At 35.5% G+C, this 27849-nt stretch overlaps 1 protein-coding gene across 1 annotated transcript in view; it reads left to right on the top strand.

The window, feature by feature from the left end:
• The window catches only part of CXXC4 (CXXC finger protein 4), a 296903-nt gene that overhangs the window by 101859 nt on the left and 167195 nt on the right, over positions 1-27849 (top strand). The window contains exon 2 of the mRNA XM_032461054.1: positions 2766-2925. The gene's annotated coding sequence lies outside the window, so the exon portion shown is untranslated. The remainder of the gene's footprint in view (positions 1-2765; positions 2926-27849) is intronic.

The following is a 27849-nucleotide window of genomic DNA, read 5'->3' as shown; positions in this document are numbered from 1 at the left end:
GCTGATTCTATTTTCCTAAATTATGGGTTTATCGTTGTCTTTTTAAACTTTCCTTGAAAGTCACTGCCAATAAGTAAGCCTGAATCATTTTAATTATTTTTTTCTTCGTTCCTTTCAGGAACAAGAAGGCCTTTATTTATGTTTGGTAGAATCTATAAATGGATGATGCTTCATAAAACCTGTACCATCAGAGCCCATCACCCATAGACATATCCATGTGTAGTATCCATTAATGCAGACGATCTGGTTTTGTGTCACATATTGGCAAATGAAGCATAAGTCTTGTCCAGGGTGAGAAACACTTCATTTCCCCTTGAAAAAGAGAGCAATTATTTAGGGCAGTAGACGAGGTTCTAGCCAGGATAATCGGCCAGCTCTGGGAAAGGCACATGGTCATCAGCAGAAGAAATTTTAAATAAGCACCTTTTAAAAATTACTACAGGGTTATTTCTTTTAAGTATGCACAAAATGTGCTTTGATCATTAACTTTTAAATAATAAAGACATAATGGACTAATGTGGAATTTTCAGTCTGTTGTGTTTATACATTTTTGTTTGCATCATCCGTCTTCAGTATTGCCAATACCTTCCTTTGCAAAGCTCTCCTGACAGAACTTCAAAATCTCTGCACAACCACGTTATTTGAATAACATGTACTGTTTGAATGATCATCATATCAGGAGATGAACAGAATTGATAGCAATGTCTTCCTAGATTTTTTAATAAAGAGAGGAGTGCGTATACTGGTGCAGGCATTTCTTACAACACTTAACAATTAGTCACTAAATGAAATCTATAGTAGGCATCCCCCAGTCTCATTGCCATCTGCCTCTCGCTGTCTAAACATAATTGCCTCCAATTAATTCTCTCTGTGGGTTTTTAAAATCATGTAAACATGCTTCCTTTATTGATACAATAAGGGATATCTCAGCTTTATCCCCACAGGTTGAGATGTGTCTGTAATAACCTGGCAAGTTTATAGGCGTTATACTAGCAACCGATTGCTGATAAGTTGCTCTGTGCTATACAGTCTTACACAAGTTTCGTTTTCTTTCAAAATCTTTGCAAACCGTTTGGGCCATGCCGAATGATTTCTTGAATGAGTTGACTCATCTTTGGCTGTTTTCACACACACACATACTCCTGAAAGAGATGAGTCACCAAGATGAGTGAACCCTGAGCACAGACTGAAGCCTTGCCAAGGTAAATAGCAAGCCAAATAAATCAGCATCTCCTTCAGCTGGGTGGCCTGTGGACTAAGGAAGAATAAGCTCCACACACACAGAAGCCCTCAAATCTCACTGAACAGAGAGGAGAGGGAAGCTCCAGGGATGGCAAGATCCTGACACAGCCAATCAAATCGTTCTGGATAGGAAAGGCTGAGAGAAGCTAGAAGATAGGAAACGCCGTAAAAATGCGTCAAGTTAATTTCACGCTTTTCCACCTTCAACTTTTGCACAAATTAAATTTAATGCTCCTCAGCCTGACTGGTCTGCATGCAAAATGGTACCACAGTGGTTGGGGCTGATGGAGATAAAAAGGGTTCAGTGTTATTTACAGAAGAGTAAGAAAATATTTCTTCTGTGATCATGAGTAGCTTCACAGTAATTAAAATGTCTGCTCCTCCTCTCTTTAAATGTGCTGAAACTCTTGTGATTCACCCAGCATTAACATTAAGCCATTTCCTTGATGTGAGATACCAGGTTAAGGTAACCAAACATTTCAACCTCTCTTAATTTCAGTTTCAACGTAGGAGTGGGGATTTTGCTCATTAGATGATTATCTTTGGCACTTTCTTGTTCTGATGCTTTAAAATTTAAATTTTAAATTGGTGCCTATCACAACATAAGAGTTAGAATAAAGCTCCACAGGACAGGGAAGTGGGGTGCGTGCGTGGCCTGAAACATGTTGACTAGAGGTTAACTAGCCTTGCTGTGGTAATCATTTTGCAATATATACTAAATATCAAATCACTATGTTGTACACTTGAAACTAATATGATGTTACACGTCGAGTATACTTCAACTGAAAAAAGGACAATAAAACTCCACAGGACAAGGAGATGTGGTATGGTGCATTATCTGTACTGTATCTGGAAACAGACACATTTCTAATAGTCACTAAATTGCTGACACCAGTCTTTACCTAAGATGAAACAAATCCCAACTAACCATGCCCACATAAGACAACCCTTAGCAGTATTAGGGTGTTTGACCTGTAAATACTTGTGAGAAAGTCATACACAAATGTATTCTGCTCTTCTTCTGCTATTTCTCTGGTCTGACCTACCAAGGTGCTCTGAAGAGTTCGAGGGCTTAGGGAAAAGTCCACTCTTCTAGATCTGTTCCCTCAGGAATGAGGGAATGATAGAAACCCACAAGAAATATGTCCATTGTAAGAGCTAGGGGTAGAATCTAGGTTCAAGGACAGAACCTGGCAGAGTTTTGAAAGTGTGTTTGTTTTGTCCATTTTTTGTCTCAGTTAGTATACTCTTCCTGCACTTCAACACTTCTGGAACATTTTTTTCTCTACTTCATCCTATAATACAGTTTTGTTCCTAATAACTCTTGAGGGAAGCTTTTCCCAACAGTGACTCCTGTGTAACCTACTGGTCTTGGGATGTGGGAGTTAAAGCTGAAGTCAAGAGGTCACATTTTTGCTGATTGCCCTCATTAGACTGGGCTTACTTTTCTATAATGTTACTTTTTGTTGAGGCAGAAGAGGTGGTGAGAACTTATTTTATTTTATTTTATTTTATTTTTGCAGGCTGGGAATGGCTATAAGGGCATTGGAGGTGCAAATGCAGACACCAGGTTGCCATAGCCGTCATCCTTGTCCTTTCTTCCCATTACAAGGAGACACTTATAAAGAGAAGACAGGTAGTGATGCCGACTGAACCGCACCACAAGGAGAAGGCGGATGAAAGGTAAGAGAAATTACGATTACTTCCAACTGCACTTAACTGTCTTCCCTAGATGATGCTGAAAGTTGCCTTGATAATTTTGTTTACCACAACATCTCTATGAAGTATGACATGAATCTAAGATTTCATCTTTTCAGTAGGAATTACAGGAAACACATACTCTCCTGCCTTGAGCAATCTTAGGCATTTGTAGGAAAAAATGTTTTTTTCTTTAATCCAAGCAAAGTATCTTTGAGAAATATTATTTTACTTTTCCCTGAATTTCATTTTTTTTTCCTGAGCCTTGCCTTAAAATCCTGAAGCTAAGCCAACATCCAGATTTTGTCTCCTGAAACTCCCTCCTCTCCCTGACCCACCACACACACCCCCAAATCCTTGGTCTGCAGTGACTCTCCCTTTTCCTCTCTCCTCTCTGTCGCCATCCTCACTGCCACTGCATGGACTGGTGACCCCTTAATCATCTTTTCAAAAGATGCTCAGATACCTCTGTGAAACCTTCTTCTATCTGTTCCAGAAGAGTTAGTTGCCTCATTTGTGCTCCCAAAGTACCATGGAAACCCTGCCATTACCATTTATCTAATTGCACTGTGGGTATCTGCTTACATCTGTTTCTCCCACTGGACTGTAACATCCTTCAGGGCATGACTGTGCCTTTGTCAACTTTGTATCACTGGTGTCCAACCTAGTACCTAGACACTCGATAATGTTTGATAAATGAATGAATCAAGAGCTGGATAAAAGAGAGGAAAGCAGAGAGTAGCATAAAAGAATTAGAGCTAGCATATAAAGGGCAGCATAAAAGGCTGTCTGCTGTCCTACTGTCCCTCCCCACACCCCCTGGGGGAGGTGGTAGGCAGTATCAACGTGGACAATGTGAGGCAGCTTTGAAGAGGAAGCTGGAACTGGTCAACAGGATGCAATAAAGCAAGTAAAATCACTGATCTGGTGGACTGGCTAGGAGTTAGAGGTTGTCATGTACCTGTGTGATGAAGGACTGGGGATCTTGAAAGCACTGAGGTATGCCTGTAACTTGTAGATGCAGTGGTGATCTGCAGTATGTGACAACAAGAATGATGAGTTAGAATTTATGAACTACCTACCATGTGGCAGACGCCTACTGTGCTAGGCACTTTTCTCCATTATCAGCGATCATCTCAAGATTCCTGTATTGTTTTCTCAATTTTATGTATAAAGAGTAAAAATAAAAACTGAAGAAGTTTAAGAACTACTTCAACTTAGGCCACACAACTCTTAAATGTTGGAACAATGCAACCTGGTTCCATCAAATGAAACCAGAATCAACTTTTGCTGGAGACCCACCCCAGGAAACGTTCTTAGAAACCAATTAAACCATCACTCCTGCAGCAGAGTGGAATTCCTCTAATGTGACCAAGTTAGTTCTAATTGTCCTGGGACTCCTCTGATTTGTTACTTTTTCCTTAAACATTTCTTAACAGTGTTTCATTAGAATTTTGGCCAAAGGCTTCATTTTGCCAGAATCCCCAAGCTTACAGCATTTTGAAAGCTCTAGCCTGCAGGAGCATAATATGACATTCCTCCAGCATTTCACTTAAAATCCTGAGAAGGGAAAATGCCTCTTACCTCACGTTTTCTTCTTCTCGGCCAAGGTCTGTGTGAAAGTCTCTGCTGCCCGCTCCTCTCATTTCTACTCATTCTAGGACTGTCATGTCATTCTTCCCAGATCCACTCTCCCACTTCTTTGCTCCTAACCATTTTCTTTCCTTCCTCTGGTACCTCGTATCATGGTAAACAAAGCTCCCCACACCCTCTAGTCTCTTCATTGAAAGCTCCTTCCACTTCCTTCTTTATCTGAAGCTGGAATCTCCCTTAAGGACACACACCTTTCTCCTGCACCCATCTCTGGAGGCCAGCAGTTGATGGTCTCAGTCTGAAGAGTTACTGGTGATGGCTGCCCTGACTCATCAGTTCTCATCACCACAGCTGATCTGCCAGACCCAGGCTTTGCTTACAAACCTCTGTTCCTGCTGGCTAGTCTTTATTTTTCACTGTGACTTGTAAAGTCTTCCTTGAAGGCAGGAGCAGTTTTTGCGTATATTTGGCTTCTCTACAGCAATTGGCAATTCTGTAGCTACTCGGCATTTTTGACAAATAATAAAAATAAGCCCAAAATCTATCTTTATTGAGACACCGTTCTCTTCTACCACCTACTTCTGCTCATAACTGATCTGGTTTATTCTTGCTTTTTCAGATAGGTGTTTTTTTTTTTTTTTTTTTTGCTAATTAATTTTAGCCTCATGCATTTGGAGCATTTAAGACTAAAATCTCCCTCAAATTTCTACTTGCATTGCATCTCTAAGTTTTCATATGAAATACCTTCCTTATTATTCAGTTCCAAATTATCATTTCAGTTTAGATCAATTTGGTTTAGATCAATTACTTTTTAGAAGTGCTTTAAAAATTTTTTTTAAATCTATCTTTTAAAATATATCTTTGTTTTGTTTTGGAACAATTTCATTGTAGTCAGAGCAAATATTCTGTATGATACATATGCTTTGAAATTTAGTAGAGGATTACCTAGTATTTGCCCCTCCCCTTCTTTTAGCATGTGGCTCATGTGTATCTGAGACAGATGGGAATTCTGTAGTTACCAGACCTAGGGTTCTATATAATTCCTCTCAATCAAGATTGCTGTGTTCTTTCGCTTCACCAAGTTTTTAGTCTGCGTTACCTACAAACAGTATGGAGAGGTGTATTGAAAATCTCCAACCCCCACTGTGATGGTGGGGATCGACTTCAGTCTGTAGTTCTGGTATGGTTTTGTTTTTAAGCTATTTTGTAAGGTGCAACAAGTTTTGAGTACATCAATCTTCTATGTTGAAAGTTTTATCATTAAATCATTACCCATACCTTTTTTAGTTCTATGAATTCTTCCTTTGACATAAAATTAATATAGATACTCTTGTTTTATTTTAGTTGATATTTGCTTACTGTATCTTTGGCATCCTTTTACTTTCAGCCTTTTAACAGCTTATGTTTTAGGTGTGTCTTTTTGAAAACAACATAAGGCTGGATTTATTCTCCAAGCTGAAAATTCTTCTCTTTTTTGAAAGGAAGTCAGTTCCTTCAGCCATGGTTGCTGATATTTGACTTGTTTCTACGACTTATTTCGTGTTTCCTAATTGTCTCATTTGTCTATGCTTCTTTTTCTTGATTAATTGAGCTTTGTTTTCTCATTCCATTTTTCTGTTCTACTTCTTCAGAAGAATAAAATCTATCTTTTATTCCTTTTGGAATTATTCTTGAAATTTTAACATTCATGCTTAACAAAGTTAATCAGTCTTAATCCACTTCTGAAGACCATTAGGACTTCAGAACACTTTTGAGATCATCTCTCATCATTTATATGATATTGAGGTCCAGTATTTTTATCTTTCTCCTGTTTTAGAAAAATATTATAAACAACATATTTTAATTTTTTTGTAATGTGGAATTGTCTAACTGATCACTCTGCTACCATTCTGGCATCCCTGAGGTCTATTCACAATAGAGTAGCCAAGGAATCCTTTGCCTTAAAAAAAAAAAAAAAAAAACCCAAACTTTACTTATATTAAAATTTATAATATGCATGTGGAAAAATATAGAGACCTCACATGTATCGCTTAATGAATTTTACAAAGTGAATAAATTCCTACAGCTATCGAGCTCAAGAACTGGAAGATTACCAGCATCCCAGAGCACTCTTTGCTTCCCTTCCCAATCATGAGACCCATCCTTCTCCTTTATGGGAGCCACTATCCTGACCTGGGATACCAAAAATTAGCTTGCCGAGTTTTGAATTTCATGTAAATGAAATCATGCAATGCATATTCTTTTGTGTTCAGCTTCTTTCACTCAACCTTACCCTTATGAGATTCATCCATTTTTAAAAAACAACAGTAGTATGTTCAGTTCCATTACAGTGTAGTATTTCACTGTATGGAACCAAATGTTCATACCAAAATGTATCCATTCTGCTATTGACAGACGTTGGATTTGTTTCCAACTTTTTACTATTTTAATGAACGTTACCAAGCACATTATTGCGTATATCTTTTGGAGTGCATATGTATGCCTACCTGTAGGATATATCCCTAGAAGTGGAATTATTGTAAAATAGGTTATTTATAGGATTATTTTGAGAAGAGGCTAGGTGGTTTTTCAAAGAATTTGTAGCAATTTATATTTTATACTGATGATGAATGTCAGTGTATAAATTTCCATTGCTCAATATCATCAATACTCTCTTTTTGACATTTAATTTTGAGATATCTTATAATTACACAAGCATTGCAAAAGTGTGACAGAGAATTCCTATATTATTTACCCAGATTTCCCTATAGTTAACATCATAGATAATTATAATATATTTATCAAAAGTCAAAAATGAACACTGGTATAATGCTAGTAATTAAACTACACATTTTACTCAGATTTTACTAGTTCTTCTATTACTGTCCCTTTTGTGTTCCAGGATCCAATCCAAGTTTCTACTGTGTACTTAGACGGCATGTCTCATTAGTCTCTCCTTTACTTGATGACCTTGTCTTTCACGATCTTGACATATTTGAAAGATACTGCTGGATTTGTATGTACAATATTCATTTATTTATGTTTGTCAAATATGTTTTCATAGTTATATCAAGTTTCTGCATTCTTGGAAGAATGCTGCATGGCTGATGTAGGTGATGTACCCTTCTCAGGACATCAAATCCGGGTAAATGATGTTGATATGCATTCATTTTGATGCTAACTTTGATAATTTGGTTAAAGTATGTGCCAGGTTATCCACTGTAAGCTTATTGTTTTCCCTTTTATGATGAATAAATATATGGAGGCAGGTACTTTGAGAATTTGCAAATATCCTATTTCTGTTTAAATTTTCACCATGACTTGTAGCATCCAGAGGTGATTCTTACCTGCATCAGTTAGTACCATGCTCTTCTAATGGTGATTTTCAATTTTCCATATTTATTACTTGTAATCTTTTATAGGGAAGCATTATACCTTTATCTCATTTATGTCTTATTTATATTTATATTTTATCTTATTTATATCAGTATGAACTCATGGATAATTGTTTTATTTTATGAGTTATAATCTAATACTATTGTTATTTATTTTGTCCCTCAAGTTTTAATCTTAGCTATAATGAGCCAAAGGGAAGATACACCCTCACTCTTAAAAAATTCTTTTTTCTTTGCATTTTTTTATTTCCCTTCATAGTACTGCAAGATAGTTCAGGTTTACCTCTTCTTTTCCCTGTCCCAGCCCTGGAAACAACCACTTCTTAAAGGACCTCTGGTTGCTTTTATTGAAGAATAATATTTAGAAACCAAAATATCTGGATAGCAGTTATGCTCATTGCTACAGGGATGTCACTGCTTCTAATACTTCTCATCAGCAGACCTAGGAAATATGTGTATATATTAACCCAGGCATAAACATACATGTCTGTTTATCTGTCAATCATCTATCTATCTAATCTGTACCTCTCTGTGTAACTATCTTAAATGATATCCATGAGTCCATACTGATGGCTATGACTCCAGCATTCCAGTGGTGTATATATATATATATATATATATATATATATATATATATATATATATACCACTACTTCTTTACCTAGTCATCTGTTGAGGACATTTAGATTGCTTCCATGTCTTGGCTACTATAAATAGTGCTGCTATGAACATTAGAGTGCATGTATCTTTTCACATTAGAGTTTCTTCTGGATATATGCCTAGGAATGGGATTACTGGATCAGTTTTTGAAGCAATCTCTATACTGTTTTCCATAATGGCTGCATCAAACTACATTTCCACAAACAGTGTAGGAGGGTTCCCTTTTCTCCAGCATTTATTGTTTGTGGACTTTTTAATGAAAGCCATTCTGATAGGTAATACCTTGTTATTTTGATTTGCGTTTCTCTAATAATTAGCAGTACTGAGCATTTTTCATGGGTATCACATAGTTTTAATTTGCATTTCCCTAACTGACTATCTCTTTATGTACTTATTTGCCATTCATATATTCTCTTGGGTGAAGTGCCTGTTTAGATCTTTTGCCAACTTGTTTTATTGGGTTGTTTATTACTGTTGTGTTTGGAGAATTTGTTTCATAGTCTAAATACAAGTTTTTTGTCAGAAGTGTGATTTGCAAATGTTTTCTCCTTGTTTGTGATTTTTCTTTTCATTCTTTTAAGGGTGCATTTATCAGACCAAAGATTTTAGTTTGATAAAGTTCAATTTATCAATGTTTTCTTTTACAGATTATGGTTTTGGTGATGTGTCTAAAAGCTCTGTCAATAAACTCAAGGTCATTCAGATCTTCTCTTATATTTTCTTCTAGAAGTTTTTAGTTTTATATCTACATTTAGGCTAAGGATCTGTTCTGATTAATTTTTTGTGTAAGGTCTGAGATAATAGATTGCTTGTTGATATCCAATTATTCTAGCACCATTTATTGAAAAGACTAATCTTTCTCCATGAATTGCCTTTCCATATTTGTCACAAACCAGTTGACTATTTATGAGGGCCTATTTCTGGGCTCTCTGTTTTTTTCCATTGATCTATATGTCTGTCCTCACTGATACCAACCTTGTTGATTAATGTAACTTTATAGTAAGTCCTAAAATTGGGTAGTGTGATTCCTAGAACTTAGTTCTTCTTTTCTAGAATTGTTTAGCTCTTCTAGTTCTTTAGAATCAACTAGTCAGTATCTACAAAAAGTCTGCTACAATTTTCATTTGTATTGTAAGTCTATGGATTAAATTAAACAGAATTATCGTATTCAGTCTTCTAACACAGGAGCACAGTACATTTCTCCATTTATTTGTCTATGATTTTTTCATCAGTGTTTATAATTTTTAGCATACAGACCTTGAGATTATGTTTTTAGATTTCTATCTAAAATTTCATTTTTTTCAGTGCTATTGTAAATGGTTTTATGAGAAATTTCAAATTCATTACAAGTGCACAGAAATAAAATTGATTTTGTATATTGATGTTTTATCTGCAACTTTTCTGTGCTCATTTACTGGGAACTTTTCTATAGATTCTCTGAGAAGTTATCTACAAAGAGAGACAGATTTTATTTCATCTTTTCAAGCTGAATGTCTTTTGTTTCTTTTCCTTGCCTTATTGTACTAGCTAAGACTTCCAGTGTTCTGTTGAATAGGTGTAAAGAGAAAAGACATCCTTACATTGTTCCAGATCTTAAGAAGACTACATTAAATTTTTCATCATTATCTATTATGGTAACTTTTTTTTTTTTCAAAATAGCCTTTTTCTGGTTAAGGATTTTCCCTCTATTCCTAGTTAGCTGAGACTTTTGTCACAAATGGATATTGAAATTTATTAAAAGTTGTCCCCCATGTATGAAGATAATCATGTGTATTTTCTTCTTTAGTCTGTTAATATGGTGAGTTATGGTGTTTGATTTTTAAATATTGTACCAGGTATACATTTCTAGAAAAAGCACCCACTTGGTCATGTTGTATTATCCTTTGTGTATATTATTGGATTTAATTTACTATTATGTTGTTAATTTTTTAGCTACTATTTATAAGGTTTGCTGGTCTATAGTTTTCCTGTAATGCCTATTTGGTTCTGGAATTAGGGTATGCTTGCCTTACAAAATGAGTTGTGAGTTGTTATCTCCTCTTCTACTTTTTGAAAGAAACTGTACAGAATTTTTATTATTTGTTCCTTAAATGTTTAGTAGAATTCAATGGTGAAAGTCCATTCTGGATCTTGCTTAAAAAAAATTAATTACAAATTCAGTAGAGAAAAATTATCTATTTCTTCTCAAGTAAGTTTTGGTAGTTTGTATCTTTAAAGAAATTGGCCCACTTTATCTATGTTTTTGAATGTGTACACATAGATTGTTTCTAGTATTCTTTTACTTATAAGGTCTGTGGAGTTTGTAATGGTTTCACTTCTTTTATTTCTGATATTTGTAGTTTTTATTTCTTTCTCTCCCTCTCTCCCTCCTCTCCTCTCTGTTTTTTTTTCTTTGTAAGTCTTGTTACAGGTTTATCAATTTTATTGATTTTTCACAGTATCAATTTTTGTTTTCATTTTTTTTTCTATTTTTGTTTTTAATTTTATTAACTTCTACTATTATCTTTAACATATACTTCCTTCTGCTTAATTTGTGTTCAGCATGCTCTTCTTTTTCTACTTCTTAAGGGGGAAACTTAGATTATTGACTGAGAATTTTTACTCTTCTGATATAGCATTTTAATATTATAAATTTACTTGTAAGTATTACTTTAGCTGCGTCCTGCAAGTTTTCCTATGCTCTATTTTCATTTTCAGTCAGTTCAAAATGGTTTCCAATTTCTCTTGAGATTTCTTCTTTGGCCCACAGGTTACATAGAACTATATTGTTTAACTTCCAAATACTTGAGAATTTTCTACATATATATATTTCTTGAATTAACTGCTTCTTTAATTCCATAATGATCTGGAAATATACTTTGTGTGAATTTTCAATGTGGAATTGAAAAGTGTATGTATATACACATTTGTATCTATAATATAGTGCTGTTGTTGGTAGATCGTTGAGGACTCTCAAGTTTCCATCACCAGACAATCTTCGTCTCATTCTTATTCAAACTCCTGGCTGCAACTATCATATACATTTTGAAAACTCTAAAATCTGTGTCTGCATTATAGATATGTATTTTATGTCCAGGCTTTTGTGTGGACTGAAATATTTGTTGTGCTTCTCTTGGAGGTCATAAAGGCTCTTCAAAATTAATAGGTCCCCAAATTATTTAAAACAAACCTACTCTTCCTATTTTGCTGAGTGATATTTTCATTGTCTACCCAGTTCCCTAATCCAGAAATATGCAGTTTATCCATGACTCCTTCCTTACTTATCTCTCATTCCAGTAGGTCACCCAATTCACCAATTTTCTCTTCATTTCCATATAAAGTCCGTCCTATTTCTTACCCAATTTTTTTTCAGTAGTATTCTAAGTTTTCCTTTGTCTCCAGATTCAAATGCCATCCAATTTAGTCTGCATAACAGTATTGCTCTATTTGAAAAATAAATTTTAAAATTGTCATTTCCCATCTCTCCTTACATTTTCTATGACTTTTACATGCCTTACAGTTGTTAGAACATGTAAGCAAACACCTTAGCCTAGCACAGTAGGTTGCTTATAATCCAGCTCCTACCTACTTCATCTCAGTTTTATTACCACTCTTGCATTCTTCTTCCATGTTAAACTTTGGCCACACTGAAAAACATCTGCCCTCACCTGAGGTAGTTTCATCTCATACTTTCCTTTTGCTCCATAAATTTATGTTTAATCACTTAATATACCACTGTAATTGTTTGCTATTTTGTCTATCTCCCCTATTAGATTATAAGATCTTTCAGTTTAGGGAATATAATTTTATCATCTACACATCCCTTCCTTATACCCAGCACAGTGTCTGATTCATAATAAATACTTAATAAATCTTGCTTTGAATGAATGACTAAATGAATGATTTATTGAATACAAGAATAAGCACTTGAGCCAGGACCGGAAACCACATATCCTACTTCCAAGTAATACACTGACTTCATTTTTAGTATAACAATAGTTAGTAACTGCCGTACATACCATTTCAGTGAAAGATAGGTCTTATTTTGTAAATGGGTAAAATATTTGCTCTTTGATTTTACTTTTTTTCACCTTTTTGGCTATGGAAGCAATTTTTCCAATGTCTTAAATATTCTGCAAAGATACTCAGGTCTAGTATTTTTAAAAGGGTATAACTAATAGCTAAATGTATTGCTTTCCAACTGCTCCCACAGGAGCTTGGCTACCATTTTTATGGCATCTCACAGTCTCATGTTATCTTACTATAACATACTCCTATCCATTTTCTCTTCACTGACTGGAAGAGCTTAGTGCTATCTGGAATTCGTGAGCTCCCTCCAGTTAATTTATTAATACATTATTAAATAAAAATTGTCCCAGTCCAAGTTAAATAACTAAAGTCTTTAATTAATTATTCTTTATTTTTTAAATCTCAGCTAATTTCCAATCTGTGCAACAGTACCCTTAATGTTAGGGGCTTTGCCAAAAATACTTCGAATATTTAAACTACATTAAATTCAAAGTTTTTCTCCTTATAAGAGAGCATAGTTTTGCTCTTAAACATCTTTAAGGCATTAGCCAAAACTAAAATCTCCTTACAGACATTAAATTGATGTGTCATGGTAAAGCTGTAGAATTTAACACGTAGATGAATTGGTTACTCAGGAAGTACAGTGAAGTGTGGTGCTTGGATATCCTATCAAGGAATTTAGATATTGGGTTTTTAATATAAATACCTTGAAATCTTGCCTCTTTAGGTCTGTTCCAAGGATGGATTATTTTGGTTTGTAAAGCATCAAGGCAATTCACTGAGTGTAGAGGTTAGCACATGGTAAACTCTTAACAGATGCTAGCCTTTTTAACTAATCTTTTTTGTTCAAATTTACTTCCAGGAAGCTGTGAAAATGAATGCATTAATTTCTCTCAACTCCTTAGTAATCCTCAAAAACAGTTAAAAGTAAGATTTTGCTGCTGCTTTGTTTCTTGTTAGTGATATATTTCTTGTGGTTATTGGATTATATTCTACTATAATCTAGATTGTGAATATCAAAGGATTATTTGGTCTCAAGAAAGGGCTCTTTCGGAAGTCTTGTTTGGGGCCTTCCTATTTATTTCTACCTCCAATTCAACATTTTTTGCATAAATTATAAGAAATATGAGAGTTTAACATTAACTATTATGATTTTATTTTTCCTTCGCCTCCCTTTTCTTATTGAGAAGCTAGCTGCAGACATAATGCCCCCTTTCCTGAATAAGGAGGATAAATGGAATGATGTATTTTCATTCACAGTATATGGCATATTTCCTCTTAAGGATTAAGTTAATTTCCTCTTCAAAATGTCCCTCTCCACCATCTCATGGTCTTCCCCTAATTTCAGATGCTCATTCACAGAATAGGGCTATATTCTGCATGGGGTAATAAAAACGAAATGTAACAAAGATCGAAAATCAGATCTGGCATTTAGGAGACAGTTTTAATATGCCACAAATTCTCACATCCTAAGACCGCTGCAGAGTTAATAGACTTACTGTATGTCCTGTGGAGCCCTGGTACAGAAATAACTGATAAGGAAACAAATTAGCTAAAACATAGTTAAGACACCTCCTTTTGTAGCAATTGATTAAAATTTGGTTCACAGAGTATTATTTGTGACTGATGCAAAACAAGGAGTGGAACCAATTAAGGTCATTAAAGAGCCCAGAGAACTTTACTTCAAAAATCATGTTTACCATTGCTTTCAACTTAAAATAATTGTTTTCTGTTCACCTGAATTTTCCACTTCACTCACCCTATTCCTCGAACAGAAAACCTCAGAATGCTTTCTCATTATTAATCTTGTTTTGCTCTCTCCCCCTCCTACTCTCTCTATCCACTCTCCTCACTGCACCCGAAGCCCAGCAGATCTTTTTAGCATCAGCTTTATTTAATTATCAATTTAGCCCATTCTCTTAAGATGGTCATCTGCCAAGAAAACCATCATCTCCCCAGCCCTGCTTCTCTTTACCTAAGGGAATCACTTTCACAGATATTCTGCAACAATAGGATGACAAGTGATAGTCCTGGTTCTGACCCTTCAGACTGTATCCCCCACCTCTTCTCTTCACTCAGCATGCAATTCACGTGCTTTAGACGCTGTTAAAAGAACTGCGGTCCACTGGGACGAAGTAGCCTTACTGCCCTCTACAGAGGTCAGGGAACGCCCGATGTGCTTGTCAGTTCTGGTACCACTTTTTAAAAGGGACACTGTCAAACAAGAAGTAACCAGTGGAAGGTGTTCAGGTTATTCAGGAGTGTTAAAAAGATACCGGAAGAAGCATCAAGGATTTACTGTATAACACAGGGAATTATATTCAATATCTTATAATAAACTATAATGGAAAAGAATTTTAAAAGAATGTAGATGTATACATATATATGTATTATAGAATCATTTTGCTGTACACTTGACACTAACACATTATTGTAAATCAACTATACTTTAAATATTGTATCTGCAGCGTATTTATCTACCATGTAAGAGCACAGTAGTTAACAGTGTGATCTTGGAGTCCCTCTGACTGTGTGAATTTCCAACTAAATTCTGTTGAGAAACATTGTGCTAGTTACTTAGACTCTTGATTTTAAATATTTTCATATACGAATTGGGGATGATAAGACTGCCCCCTCATTGTGTGTTTGGCTGAGTAAAACGTACGTATACTACTTCACACAGTGCTTGACATAGGCTAAATTTTCAAATATTAGCTATTAGTAGTAGTAACAGTTTTAATGTTTTTACACACATGTGCAACTGTCAAACAGGTCCTTTTATATGAGAATAAGTCACTGCCAAGGTGAATTGAATAATGACCAAGATTTTAAGAATACTTTTAAAGTTGTTTAGTCCAGAAAAAGTGTATGCCATTTTTCAATGCTATCCTTCCTGACCTTACATGTTTATTTTGACAGATGATAAGTTTTCTGATAACTTCAGAGAGAAAGTAGGCGGGGTGGGGATTTGATAAGAGTATTTCTATCTTTTAACCCTTATATAACTCAGGAATATTCTCATTCTAAGAGACCCTGGAATTGGAATTTATAGTAATGATAAACAACTGTACTCATATTGTATATATATTCTAAGCTGTTTCATTTGTATGTGTTGTTTTTATGGTAGAAAAAGGAAAAAATACATTGATGTTCAATGTGAAAGTGAGATAATTAAAAAATACCAATAATTATGTAATCAACATTACTTAGCAAAAACAATGAAATCTACATGTTCTTATCTGCATTCATAAGAGCACATAGAAGTCAATACAACAGATACATAATTATGCATACCTATAGTTACAATTCACCTTAAGTGTTAATTCTTCTTCTTTCATATGAATAATTAGAATTGGCTTTATTTGACATTTTTTAAAAGTATTTTTGAGAACTAGCAATTGCTAAGGACTAAATACCCTTCATCTATGCTTTTTGATCCTGATTCAATGAAATTGTTTTTCTTTCTGTTTTCCTTTGTACAGCATAGAAAACAGTCAGCCCACAGTTTGTACTTTATGACTACCCGTAGCTCTTGTCAAATAGCAAAATTACAGTTCTGTCAAAACACATTAGCAACTGTGGACAATCTTTGGATGTTTATAGTTTCCTTGCATATTCATGTTCTTAATATTATAAATATAATGATTGATTGAAAGGTACATTGGTTCAATCCTATTTAGTAAAGCTCTCTCCTTTTAAGAATAGCTCATTATTCAGTTTACCCTGTACATTGTATTTCTTTAGCATGGTATGTATGATTTCCTTAGCAAGGTAAATTTCCTCTGGCTTGTGAGAGAAGTAATTTGGAAAATGAACCAAATTATTTTCATTAGAAACTCAAGGAAACATGCTTGCAGGAATTTCAACAAATGCCCTGTTAGTTAAAAGAAAATGATGTGTGGGCTGAGTGTCTAAGCTCCTAATTTCTCTGCACATATTTATCATTAATTAATCTATAAATCTAGCTACTCATTTTCACATCTGAGTGTATGTAGTGGTTATTGTTACAGAATCAGGTTTTCTCCAAACATACTCTTTTAGCACAAGGCAAATATAGTGTGTTTGCCTCTTTCATTCAACTCTCAACATGTAAAGCTTAAGTCAAGTATGCATTTTCCAAAATTTAATGAAACCACCATCAAAATAGAATGTCAAGGTGCCAGCTGTCTCCTGTTTGGCTTTCTGGAGCTCTGTTTATTGATTAAGTGGCTTGCATCTCTGCAAGGCCACCACTCACTTTTCTAAGGCCTTGACCACAGACCATTCAATCGCTGGGCTGTTAAATTTTCAGCAGGCAGTGGCTATATGAATATTATCTACTAGAAGTCCAGTCTTCTGATATGAACCACAATAAATCAGTGGATAGTTACTTAACTCTTCCAGAACTCCACCTAGGGGAAGCCATTCTTCTCTTCTCCAGAAGTCCTAGGAATGGCTGAAAAATGCTGCAGGGAGAGAAGAATATGCCTATGTATGGGCTATTTAAGCTTTGATTGAGTAGGAGTTTTGTGTTAAAGATACTCACAGAGGTGGGGGTATAGCTTAGTGGTAAAGTGCCTGCCTAGCAAGCATGAGGTCCTGGGTTCAATCCCCAGTACTACCATTAAAATAAGTAAATAAACCTGGTTACCTCCCCCACCTCCCCAAGATACTCATGGAACACACTGTCATACAAAAAACACTAGTAACCCACCCCAATGGTATTCTGCCACAGAAAATTCTCCTAGTAGGATATATTGCATATGTGATGACTCAACCACATGTGGAAGCTTCCTCTATATGTGGTAGAGCCTGGCAGTGACACCTACTACTCTTGATAGATAGGAAGCTCTTGATAATAGGACTCTAGGAGGATTTCCCTCCCTCATTCTTTTGTGGGAGTATCTTTATTCTGAACTATTGGCAAGCATTTGGGATATAGTTAACTGGGATTACAGGTTTAGGGTTAGGGAACTGAACTATTCTGAGTTGGTGAGGAGGGCCTGCTCCTGGGGGCACCTATGCTCTGCTCCCTTGTACTAATGAAGAAGTATGCAAGGGGCATTGCTTTGTCTTCCCAGCCTAGGGTCTCAGGGATGTCACCTCAACTTCTCAGGCCAGGCAATAAAAGATGTGGTAATGGAAGGGAATGGAGGGAACCCAGAGAGAGAAACAAAAGGATAAAGGCTATGGGTATCAGAGCCCAGAGCAGAAACTTTTAGACTTTTATCATTATTTTAAAATAATAATGTTTACTATTTACCAGGCAGACAACATACCATGGCTGAAATATAGTGAGGAGAAAATAAATTTTGTTTACCTCACAGCAATGCAAAGGAGTATACAAGTGACAATGTGAACAGTCAAATTTATGAGGGCAGGCAGATAAAATGAGACGTAGATAGAGGTGACAGGATGGCAATGTCATCCATGATCAGTAATATTCAAGTGCTTATGTGTTTTTTTCCATATTAATAAGACAATTGTCATTTTGTATTGAATTTCAATTAAGAGTGCATCCTAGAATGATGAAGCAAGTCAGGCAATTGGTCATAGTTACATGCTTCAAATTGGGTGAATAGATACAGATGGCATCAGATACCACTGGCGTGTTGAATATTTGGGACATCTGTGTCATTACTCATGATTTTTTTCCATTAATGCATTAGGAAGGAATAGGACATTTTCTTTCTAAAAGAAGGCTCTCTGAATGGAGATGATAATTATCTATAGACATTTACATGGAATATCTGACACACAACAGGAGAAAATTAATGTACATTCAGCTAACTATAAGTCTGTGAGTAGATGTATGAGCATGAAGTTAGATGCCTTGGAAACACAGTAATAGTCAGATCATGCAGAAGTAATGCAGTCAAATATACAGGTGGGGGTAATTGGAGTGATGTATCACACCCAAGACATAGCTACAAAGCTGGGCAGGGAGCAGTGGTGACCACTGTAGGTAGCAGCTGATTTACAGAAGGACACACACATAATGGTAAGGGAAACGCAGGCTCCTGCAGAGGTACCATGTTGAAGGATAATGTCCAAAATACAAATCTGAGCTCCCTGATGCTAACCAGTCCTCTTCTAGGGTTTCCATTTCCTGGTTCTGGAGGGATATATTATACCCCTCCATTCTGAAAATCTGTGGAATGTTTTTGTCTGTCATTTTGAACATACTGATACACATAACCCCCAAAAGCCATTATTAATGACTATCATCATCAATTAGCATCATCAAATAGTCACAGAAAGAGTACAATTATGAACATTCTGTTAAATTGGTTGAACAGAAGAGGTACTGCCATATATATATAGATTGGGTGTTTTGGAGGTAAAGGGGTGGGAGATACGAGGAGGAGGTCAGTGAAACCAATGAGTCCTGAATTAAGCTGAAACTAAATTGATTAGCAACAGCACAAGTAAGGAAAGAGAACTGATATGAATTGAATGTCTGTTGTGTACTAGACACTTTGTCATGCATTCTGCATATTCTATCTTATTAAGTTAAAAAGCCATTTTAACCCTTTATTCCTATATTTTTCTTAAAGTTGCTCTCAAACATCACCTGAGAATGTCTTCTCTGTCCTTTAAGCTGTGCTGAAAACTCCTCGAATTTTTGTCTGTCATTTTGAATAGACAAAAAAATGCCGTTTTAATGACCATCATCATCACTTAGCACTTATCAAATATTCACAGAAAGAGTGCAGTTCTGAACATTCTGTTAAATTGGTTGAATAGATCTGGCACTGCCTTAGAGGCAGCTTAAAAATAAAATTTAATGCTATGTTCTAATTAAGAAAGTAATATATAATAACATAAAAAGACTGGAAAATATTGAAAAGCATAAAGAAAGTGAGTCATTTAGAAGACTCTCATCCAAATTTGACCATTATATGTATTTGACCGAATTTGACCAATAGTTATGTATTAGTGCATTTCTAATCATCTTCACATATGCATGCACATTTTAGCATAATTGAGAGCATATGATACATACAGTGCTATGTTTTACTTTTTCATTACCCTTTTAAATAATTTCTTGTATTAAGAACGTCATAAACAATTTTAATGTTTACACATGGTATCCAATTTGATATGTGTGATATATATTACTTAACCAGTCATAAGATACTTTTTTCCCTAATACTTTGTTTCAGATTATCCTGTGGAGACTGTCTTCCTTTCTTCCTCTTATTTATTTGTTCATTCAACAGATTGTTACCAAATGCCTTTTATGTGTCAGGGACCCTATGCCAGGTGCTGTGTCAGGCTTTGGAGGTACCCAAGTGAATAAATGAGGAAGATAGCCTATAAAAACAATCAGTTGCAATAAAGTATGATAAATGCTAATAAAATGTTAATATAAATCTATGTTTACACTTCTGAACATATATCGATTATTGGGTCAGTGTGAATAAACATTTTGACAGCTCTAGATGTGCTGCCTTGTTGTTTTCCAGAATGTTCCTCTCTATTCACAAATGCACTGGCAATGTGCTAGGATCATATTTCTCACCAAACCACTCTCAGTGTATTATTAACATACTTGATATATATTTGATAATTTGATAAGTAAAAATTATATTTTGTAATTGACTTATTTCTTGTCTCATTAGTAAAGTGAAATATATTTTCATATCCTAGTCAGCTTTTTCTGTATCTTCTCTTATGAACTGTTAGTCCCTTATCTTTTCATATTATCTCATTAGAGCATTAGTGTTTTTCTTATCAATATGTATGTTCTCTTTATACAGTAAAGTTATTTACCATTTTTGTGATATGGTTTTAGTAAATATCCATACTCAATTTGTATGCCCTTTAATTTTGTTTGCATTTTTGCTACACATTAAATTTAAAAATTTAAATGCTTATTTTGATATTTTATTTTGTGATTTATTCCCACATAGAATTGTATATTTTTTCGTAAGCATTAAGTTGAAGGATGTATTTAAGTGTTTCTCATTCACATACAATTTTTTTTCAGTTGTAAAGACAGTTTCTCATCTAGGTCAGCAGAAGGTACAGAGGGCTTATTGACTGGTACTGGGAGGGGCCAAGGTAGACATCAGGAACCTAGGGAGCTCTGGCAGCACTGGTTCTAACATCTTCCTCTGGTGGAATCTCAATTATCTGCAAGTATTAATTCCCCACTTCTAACTTGGCCTTGACATGATCCCGGGTGGCCCTGACCTACTTCAGTCTCTCCCTCTCTTTATTTGTACTTTTCATGTCCGATCCTAGTGCTAACTGATTGAGGCTTTCCATGTTTCCCTATTCAGATTCCAAAGAGCACAGGCCTGTTTCATCTTTATGCACCAGATCTCAATCTAGATTGCTGGTCAGTCTATGGATTGGCTGCTCTTGAGTTGGGGGTCCACTCTTTGGCTACTCAGCTGGGACAAATAGGAAAGGAATGTGTGGCCAGTGAGTCAAGTTGAACAAGATTTGTCTGTGGACTGGCCAGTATCCCTTAGAATGGACTGTGGGTATTGAAAGTCCTGAGATTGACATGGTGTCAAAAAACAGTTGCAGATAGGAATGTAATTGGGCATTCAGCAGATTATAGTACTTAGCTCTGCTGCTAGCCAGTTCTGAGTCCTTATTCAAATCCCTTAACCATTCTTAAAGCACAGTTTGGTCACCTGAAAAGTGCATAATTATATAGTCTTTAAGGTCCATTCCAATTCCAAAATATCTGTAGTTCTTTTATACAGTATTAAACCATCTGAAAAAAAAAAAAAGGAAAGTAGTTCTCTCTATTCTGTTAAGCTGCTGGATTAGATGAGTAATCAGGGAGCACTATTATCGCTTAGCTGTGAACTGAATCAAACAACATATTTCAGAATATTTAAGTCCTGAGGTAGTTTAGAGAACTGATATTCAGGAGGAATAAATATGCAGAGTCCTTGGTTGGTAACAAGGCAGTTCAGTTACTAATGTGATATGAGCAACCCATTTATTATTTTAGTTATTTCCTTTGAACTCAATAATAAAATTTCCTAAATTCCTGAAGAGAACAATCAGTACAAAATGCCCCTCAAACTACCAAACCTAACACTTAAATACACAGTCAGTAATGTCAACAGGAAAACCTTTAAGGGCAGGTTTGTTATTGGTGGACGATCAACGCTAGTGGCTGTCAGAACAACCCCTGAATCTCAGGAACTTAGCAAAATAAGTGTTTATTTCTGGATGGTATCATGGTTGGATATTTGATGTGTGGCCTTTTGCATAATGATTACAGAATCTTGGCTCTTTCCAACCGTGGCACTGCTGTCTTCCAGGCCTTCTTCGAAGTTCTCTGCAGGTTTCTTTCCTTTAGATGGCAACAAGCAAAGAGTGAATGAGAGGAACTCGGGGTCAGTCTTGGAAGAGGTACAGAATCTTTCACTCAAAAATCTTTCGACAGGATGCAGGAATACAACCCTACCCTGACTGCAACGGTGCTTGGGCCATAGAGTCTCCCTGGGTACCAGGGGAGGAAGCAGGATTGATAACATGTAGTTGATCTTTGCCACACTGGGTGAAATGTGAAATATATGCTAAAATGAAAACTCAAGGGAGCGCACGAAGTGAAGTCTCTCACCATGGCTGCACTGATAATGAAATTGTCGAAAGCAAGTTTATTCCTTAGAAACTGAAAATAAACTTTCATCTAGAAATAGAAAGTCATTTTCCAAGATAGTTTTGGGTAAGTCTTATTAAGCATGGAAAAATGTTGATAAAGTTTGCATGAAGTGATTACATTTTGCAGTAGATTTTGGTGATGTTTTCCCCAAAGTAAATGTTTTCATAAATTCTTTACAACTGAATTTTTAGATCTCAGGCAAATAGATGTCAGGTGACTGCCAACAACGACAAGGATGCTTTAATATTGGTAGAGATATGTACACATCGTAACAAAGGGCTCTGTAGGACACTCAGGGTTGCTACATGATATTATTTTGTACACAGATGTCAGTCACCTTTTTAGTTTTTATTTTCTTAGTTTCACATAAGAAAACTAATGACACACTGTATTTCTTTTATCCTCTAACTTCTTTGATCTTAGTAGCTGGACTTATTCCTCATGGTTAACTTTTCATTCTCCTCCTTTCTACTCATCCTCCATCCACACTCCTGAAGAGAGTTAAATACTTAACCCCTGTTTCTACTATCCTATCTGTCTTCATGAATTTTTTCATAAGACTTCCAGTAGGCTCCTTAGCAGCTTTTCCTTAAGCTATATCTCTATTCCCAGTACCACTGTGACTTGACTATCAGTATCAGTATCCAATAATTCAGAGTATATTAAGAAAAACCAGAATGCTAATTAGATGACCCATACACATTCTCTCATGCATAGGCAAGTAATATTGTTGTTTTGAATGCAGGAGTAGTTTCTGGCCACATTCAGTTGTGTCATGAAATGCCGTGTTAACCAACAAAAGAAGTCAGTACTAAAATTCTAATTTGAAATGATTTTGATTTTTTTGTAGTGTTTTTTTTTTTTTTTTCTGGCTGATTGACCAATATATGTATATTTAAATTTCTTTAGTTTCCTAGATTCAATTGTTTGGGGCCTGAAGGTGACGTTCTTTTTACTCAGTGTGCTTGACATAATTCTTTTCTTCTTATGGATAGCATAGAAACAGTGCCTTACATCTTTTTCCTTTCAGATACAGTTACTGCCTTGTCAGAAAAGCAGACTATAAAGCGTTTTCTCCATCATCTTGGTTGGAAACCCATTTATCAATTAATAGTCTTCCTTATGTTGTCTTCATTTTGTCACAATAAACCATCAACAATTCCAAAGAATGCTGCAATTAAAATATCTCTAAAGAATCATGGTTATTATGGATACTGCTGAGTATTCTGCACTGTGGAATGGTGCATTATTGTGAGATCTGATATTCATCCACCCTTACCCCTATTTAGACCCTATTAGGAAAAATACAATGAAATTCACATTTCAACTTCACTTCCACAATCCTGAATAATAACATCAAGTACCAGTTCCTAATGAAGTCATTTGGTATCGAACTTTTAGTGAGAGTGTCAGTATAATATTTACAAAGTTCTATGATATCAATAAATAAATCCACCAGCTTATTCCCTTATGTTAAGAATCATTAATGTAGCCAATTTTACAACTGATCTACACTAACTGAATACCTACAAAATACAAAGCATTGTTTATCTTGCCTATAAAAAATAGGCAATAACACACATATGCCCAATGTATTTATTTATATAATGTGTATGAATAAGTATGGGCAGTCATACGATGGAATGCTAATTAACCATTAAATGATTTTTTCAGATTGATACTTGCTAATGTGGGAACTATACTCCATATGTTTTTAAATGAAAAGTTAGCAGGCTCAAATTGATATGCAAAACATAATTTTTAAAAAAAGTCTGATGTAAAGATATATTGGAAGGATGTATAGTAAAATTTTATAATTTTCTCTGGGTTATTGTATTATAGGCAATTATTTCTTCGTGGTCTTTATTTTCATTTCTGTTTTAAGCATGTTACATGTCTACAATAAGAGGAAATGATAAATGTAATTAGAGGATGGAGTCTAGTCTCAGAAATGGCATGGATATAAATAAGTATGATACTTGGAAGAGCTACAGATTCATTTGTTTATTCAGCGATTTTATTTAATATTTACTGTTTCAGACATTGGACTAAGTACTAAGGATGCAGCCTCTACACTCAAGGGGTCTGTTGATTTGTAGCAAAGTGTTAGGGCAGTTCAGAGAAAGGACAGATTACTTTGGTTGACATTCCAGACTCCAGGTTCTTATGATACCGGAAAACCTTCAGGGTCGTCATTCACATGGAAAACTTCATCTCCTTGTAAATGACATCAAAGAAGCATCTGAAAAGCGTCACAGCTGCAAAAAAAGACCCAATTTGGGAATTTTTTAAATGATGATTAGACTAATAGAAAACCCATTTTTCTATTTCATGCATAAAATATTTGAAGGGGAAAGAGAGGCTTGGGCATGCTACTACCTCAAATATTTGTTGATAATGGAAAGTTACAGTTTATAAATATTGAAGTTCTCCCGCACTTTAATGTGCTAGAGCCTCTTGGATATAGACTGCTAGAAGGCTTGCCCCCATGTTTCCAGTTTCATTAGAAGCTAAGAGGACGTCCTACGTCCTAGGCTCTGTCTCAGGTCAAGAAGGCAGTGGGGACTGGAGCGGTGTTAGCTGTTGCTGCCCCCTCTTTGTGGTGGTGTAGACCATGAGAGTATTTCCTCTTCCATGGCCACTGGCAATCTGGCAATGTGAATGAAGGACTGCTCACCATATTCCCTTGGTGCAATATTACAGTACTAAACTTGAAAAGAAAATTGGTTTTCACAGAATAAGAGGTGATATTTTGTATACCAGCTCATCTTCTATTATCCAAACCTAGTTCATTATCTAGTGGGTGGGAGTTTATTTGCTTAAAATTAATCCATAATTTTTAGTGTTTCTTGTATAAACTTCTTTGTGTACTGCCTCAAAATAGATTTCTGTATGTCTGCTATGGTGAAATTTTAAACAATGCAATTAAGGCACCAAATAAAGTGATTCAAAATTGTGAGCTGACCTAACTCGAAAATAATATTAATCCATCTACCTGGGATGCTAGCTTGCCCAAAGTTAGGGCCACAGCTTAGATAATTTTTAAGTTCAGTTATTTACTAAGATAAATTTCATTTATTTGATCATTTTTCAAATTGTAATTCAATTTTGAACTTCTTGATATCTGGTTGTCTTGCACAGCAGTGTGTTCTGAATTTACTCTTTTGATTCAAATGCATAATCAGTTTGATCTCCAGGTGCAGATGGATTGTCTTTTGGCCTATCTGCCTGATGCACAGGGCAGCAAACTTCTGTCAAAGCATGTGCTTCTTAATACACAATACTTAATGTTGCAGTGAAATAAGGAAGTGATTTGCTTGCTTTTATACTAAATACTCTGTAATTGGACTATTTCTGTATGTTTTTCAAGATCTACAGTGAACCTGCCAATAACAGGTGTGTTAATCAGAACTTCGTAAAGGATATAGTCTTCAGAGGAGATGATGAAACATGGCTGTAGGTAGAAAGAAAAGGACTTGCAGAATTATACCATTAGGCCACATGTCTCCATCAGCAGAACAGAAACTTATAACAAGGAATAAACTGACACATCTGACAGTAGTTGGTAGAAATCTTAAAAGAAGCACAGACCTGGTGTGCAGAAGCATTTATGGATAGCTTGGTAGGAGGTGGCATGATGACATACCAGAGCCCCGAATGAGGGAAGCCACAGATTCTGCTTCTCAGCATCATTGGGATTTACCTTGAGTGTTCAGTCACGCCTGCTATTTTCAGGCTACTCAAAAGGTTTCTTCTCTAACTTTTCCCAACAGAATTAGGCCTTTCCCTAATTCTGACCAAGAATGAAGTAGGCATTTTGCTATCAAAATGGTGGCAGACAAATGTTTTGACCAAACAGTCTTTTCAGCCTGATAGAATGATGAATTCTGTAGGACTGTGGTCCATTTCAGGTCCATTTCATGCTTTCTATGCATGTCTCAATGTGTGTGTGTGTGTTTGTGTGTGAGCATGTTCTAAAACAGAGATAGAGACAGAAAAATAGATGAAGAGATAGAGACAGGGAGAGAGGGAGGGGAAAGAGTCCAGCTGTGAAACCTGGTGTGGACTAGAACTAGATTTCTATATTTAAGAGTAAGCAGAATAATGATCATTTGTCCAGGTTTCTAGAAAGGTTTCCCTGCAAATTCAAATAATATTCCTAATTTGTCAGGTTCTGAAAATTCATATTTTAGGGATTTATTCCTTAGACCTAAAATTTTGTTTTTTTATTGTAGTGATTTCACACCTCAATGTGAAATAATTTGCTATAACTTTTTCTGCTTTTGCACATTCAGTTAATTTTCATGAAATACTCTTCCCTTACTTTTACCCCCCACACCTAATGGTTCAAGATCTGTTTTAAATGTCTCTTCCCATTTAAAACCTCTGAATCTTCTGAATGAAGCTGATATCTTTCTTTTATGAGTCATATATGTACATAGTATCTAAATCTAATTATTATATTTATCATATTGGATTGCATTTATTTTGTATATTTCTCTCCATTAGACTATGAGTTATTAAGTGTATACTTTATGCCTTACACGTCTTAATAATTCTAGCATCTGGCACTTAACTTTTACAAATTGTTCATTGAAAGAATACATGATTAAATGAGTTTGTGTTGCCAGAGAAGGGGAAAGCTTCAAGCACTGAGAGAGCATTCAGAGGAAGAGAGGTAAAGGAGAAAGATACTGCTGTGTGCACTGAAATGAATTGCACTTACTTCACAGTTTCATTTAGGACCAACCCTTTGTGCCAGCTACCACCTGGGCTGAGCTCTGTGTACCTAAAGTCAGACCCTTGATTTGCAACTAGGGCTGCTATTTGCAAAACCTGTAGGAGATTCTGGCTCTTGGAGTCTGCTGAAAGCCTTTTCTTAAAAGAGCTTTTCTGCTGTTGCAACCATCTATTATGATTTGTCTTTTGTGGTAATTTCCCAGAAGTCTTCACCAAATTGTTTGTTCAATTAATCCTGGAAGAATTTTTTCTTTAGTAGCCAAAGAGATGGCTTCAAAGTATTGAGGAGCTAAAAGAAATAATGTCTTAGATATGTTTTAGACTTCTGAATGGGGGAGGTAATTTACAACAGTTCTTGAAGTTAATGACTGTCACTGTCAACAGAGGCAACTCTGCTATGACATTGGGGTTATCAAGGTAAAAGTTCTGGGTTGATTTAAAAATGGGCATTTGTAAAAATATACAAATAAATCTTATTTAAAGAGTTATTTCCACAGGAATACTTTATCTGTAATTAAAAATCTTCCTGAGAGAGAGAGAGAAGCGATTTTCAACTTACTTAAGTAGATTTTATAATGTACTCTGGAGAACTAGAAAGTAGTTCAAGGTCAGTGTTAGGGTTGTCCTTCACTGTCATAGCAGATACTGCCAAGCCATGGACTACTTCACAACGCTCGTGTGAAATGAAGATCTAGATGACTCACGATGCTCTGTCTTCCTCTTGTATCTGCTCCTGCTTATTCACAAGAGGCACTGGTTGAGCCCTTTACCTGTTTCTTGTCTACTTGGTGCCTGGAAATGTAATAGTAAGGGGTTTTATCATGTTACATTTAGGATTATTTAACTCACAACTTTGATAATTTTGTTATTCCTCAGAGATTTATATACATAAACTGGCCTCCCCAGCAAAATAGAAAA

This window comes from Camelus ferus, chromosome 2 (assembly GCF_009834535.1).
Source record: "Camelus ferus isolate YT-003-E chromosome 2, BCGSAC_Cfer_1.0, whole genome shotgun sequence".
Classification (NCBI taxonomy): Eukaryota; Metazoa; Chordata; class Mammalia; order Artiodactyla; family Camelidae; genus Camelus; species Camelus ferus.
The sequence above is the reverse complement of the archived record's forward strand: the minus strand, read 5'-3'. Positions and strand labels throughout refer to the sequence as shown.